The sequence below is a fragment of the Microtus ochrogaster genome, unplaced genomic scaffold (assembly GCF_000317375.1).
Source record: "Microtus ochrogaster isolate Prairie Vole_2 unplaced genomic scaffold, MicOch1.0 UNK19, whole genome shotgun sequence".
Taxonomy (NCBI): Eukaryota; Metazoa; Chordata; class Mammalia; order Rodentia; family Cricetidae; genus Microtus; species Microtus ochrogaster.
In genome coordinates this window covers 5,660,395-5,663,523 of record NW_004949117.1, presented here as the reverse complement: position 1 = coordinate 5,663,523, position 3,129 = coordinate 5,660,395, and the positions used below count along the sequence as shown (strand labels likewise).

Genomic DNA, 3,129 nt, shown 5'->3' with positions numbered 1-3,129 from the left:
CGAGAGTGCCCATTCCTTTGTGCACGGTCTCCATGACCTCTGGGCCTCCAGTTTGCTAAGTTGTAAATCTAATAAAAACAATTAAAATAGAAAAATCCCCCAACCCCGAGTTTCTAAAATTCTGAGATAAGTACCACCTATCTTCCCAACCAATCAGATATGCAAGGTTTGAGAGAGCGGCTCCACACCTACTATTTTGGGACCCAAGGCCGGTGGTTTCCCCGTCCTTGCCTCTATTCTGAAACCGTCCTTGATCACCTGTATTCATTTTGCTACCGCCTAAACCAGACGAGGAGTTCCCTTGCTAGCTAATCCTAAAAAAAAAAAACAGCTTGACAACGCTTGGTGCTCAGTGGCTAAAGCTGAACACGGAACGAAGTGGTGCCAGACTGGATGAAAAACGTCAATACACGGAAGAGAACTTCTAGGAAGATTTCCCGAAAGCTGGACTGTCCGATAAAACTTGCAGTCGGGGCAGGAGGCTGGGGAACCTGAATCGCGGGAATCTGCGGGCGGGAACGCGCCCGGGTGGCTGGCGACCCTGATCCGGTGTCACGGGGGGTGGGGGGGGGAGAGCCCCGCCCACGCGGAAGCGCGCTCTGCATCCTCCCAGCCCCGCCCTCTCCGGCGGCCGTCACGATCGCGCGCCGTAGGCGGAGCGGCGTGCGCTGCGGTCAGCTGACTGCTCGGGCTGGCACGTGACTCGCTCTGGGCGCAGGGGTCGAGGAAGCCGAGAGGCCGGAGCTTAGGTCCGGGAGGGATGGAGCGCTGAGCGGTTAACGTCTGCCCGGCTTCCCACCTTCGCACCCGCCGCCGCCGCCGCCTCCGAGACACCTTCCCGGGTCAGTGAGCGACATCCCTGCCGGGAGCTGGCACTGCAGTGGCCGCCGGGGAAGGATGGGGGCGGGCGCGGGGGCCTAGACTGTGGCGTCGGAGCTGCAGCCGGCCTGGGCGCCAGGTGTCCGCATCTCCGGGCCCAGGGTTGGTGTCTTCGGAAGAAGGGGCCTTGACGGGAACCCAGTGGGTAGAAGGGAGAGGTATAGTACGTTCGGGTCCCTCTTGGGTTCGAGTCCCAGCCAGTGCTGGCCACTCGCGAGGGGGTGGAATGTAACAGATTGGCTCTCCAAGGAGGATCTGGGCTGGAGTGCTGTCTCCTCTGGGTGTTCTCGCCTGTCCGGGAGGAGAGGAAATGTCAGTTTTCAGGGCCGAAGAGGTGCCTACCGCAGGCAGGGGGCGGTCACAGAGGACACAGGGTCATTGTAGGCAGTGGACGGAACAGGAACACAGGCAGCTAAAACCATTTCACTAGAATGTGGAGAGGGTAGGCAAAATCTCCTGAAAAGGAACTTGCGGGCAGCCTCTCACAAGGCAAATTGAATCACCTATGAGGCATAAGAGGGAAGCGAGTGCTCTTTTTCAGAGGAAAAATGTAATGTGTGTTTGTGTGTGTGTGTTTGGGGTGGTGGTGGCCGCTCAGTAGTTAGTGGTGTGCTGGGGTGTGACTAGCCGGGCCCTGGAGTTCGCACTGATGGTGAGATGATAGGTCACAGGAGAACCGATGAAACTAGTAAAAACAGAGAGGAAAAAAAGTATGGAGGAGAGAAAACTTGAGTTTGGGTCTTGGCAAGCTAGCGGGGTTGGAGAACGGAGGAAGGAGAACTCTCTATTCAGGGAAGGCCCCAGGATTTGAGGGCCTGACGAGAGGGAAGGCATGTTTCGGGGTGCCAAGGCCAGGTTTGAAGTCGGCTGCATTGTGGAGCAGTGGGGATAGCTCTGAGGCCGAGTAACACCTGTCACCTAAGTGCACGCTCAGTACCAGAGGCTATGGGGACGCCAAGGCTTAGGAAGAAGACCCGGTCTCTGTTCTCACCGAGTTTACAGACAATTATGCAGGAGGGAGGTTTTAATAATACTCGTACGAGTTAGGTATGAAGGCACAGACCTTACTTAAAACCTCACACTTGGGAGGCAGAGCCAGCCAGAGCTGGATAGTGAGAGTGTGTCTGAAACACGGAGAATTCTATCCAAGGGTAGAATGTGCTCCGGAGGAGCAATAGCGTGCTGCAGAGGTGTTTTCCAGAAGGAGGACTTCCGCGGGAGAGTCACAGAAGGCTTTGCTGACGAGTTGACCTGGGGGAAGGTCTGAGAAGAGGTTGGTGTGAAAGGGGGGAATGAGCAGCCAGGAGTGAAAAGAACATTCCAGGCTGAGGGAACAGAATCTGTCAAGGCCCCGAAATGAGAGGCCTTGATTTCTAGAAATCAGGGGGCGCCTGGGATGGGGAGTGGACAGACTGGCAGAGATGCATGCTGGGCCTGTGTTGAGAGCTGGGGTAGGCTCTCCAGGGCTTTCCTGTTAGCAGCACAGAGGATTTGTAGGCTGTGGCTTTAGAAGACATAGTTTTGTGAAGATATGGATGGTGGTGTAAGCCAACGAGACTAGCTCAGGGGCAGTGCAGTCCACTGAAGGATTGTAAGGAATTGGGGAGGGAAAGGAAGATTACGTTCCACTTGCCCCTTCCGGGAGGTAGTTATTATAGTGCTCTAAGTCAACCTGAAGTGTACAGTGGAGGCCAGATCTTTCTGACGTTTGTTGGAGGAGACTCTTGGCAAAATATGTTTAAATTTATCTCTTTCTAATGCCATCTGTTGCCCTTTCCTGATTCATTGTGTAGATAGGAACCCATTTAGACTCTTGGGCTAGAAGCAGAGAAGTCAAGTGACTTGTGTAATATAACTTCCATGGTTTCTGACCTCGGATGCAATTCGTGGTGATTACCTGTGCGGTAACCATGGCCACAAAAGAAGGGTATGGTTTGAAGGTGAGTGGCATCTCAGATTCAAAGCTTTGGGTGAAACTTTACCTGGTTAGGGCTGCTTCAAGGGATTCTGCAGTTGGAGTTTGTGCCTTAGAAACGGCTTCTGTGAGCTGGGCCTGGTACCTGGTACACACTTAAATTCCAGCACTGGGGAGGCGGAAGCAGAAGGGCCTGCCCAAGTTTGGGCAGCCTGGCATATATAGTGAGTTGCAGACTGGCCAGGGCTGCATAGCAAGACCCTGTCTGGGACAGCCCAGGGCTGCATAGCAAGACCCTGTCTGGGACAGCCCAGGGCTGCATAGCAAGACCCTGT

At 54.6% G+C, this 3,129-nt stretch overlaps 1 protein-coding gene across 1 annotated transcript in view; it reads left to right on the top strand.

Annotated features, from left to right (window-relative positions):
• The first annotated feature begins 695 nt into the window (after window positions 1-695).
• Atp6v1c1 (ATPase H+ transporting V1 subunit C1) overlaps window positions 696-3,129 on the top strand; it is a 28,353-nt gene continuing 25,919 nt past the window's right edge. Inside the window, exon 1 of the mRNA XM_005367541.2 lies at window positions 696-842. The gene's annotated coding sequence lies outside the window, so the exon portion shown is untranslated. The remainder of the gene's footprint in view (window positions 843-3,129) is intronic.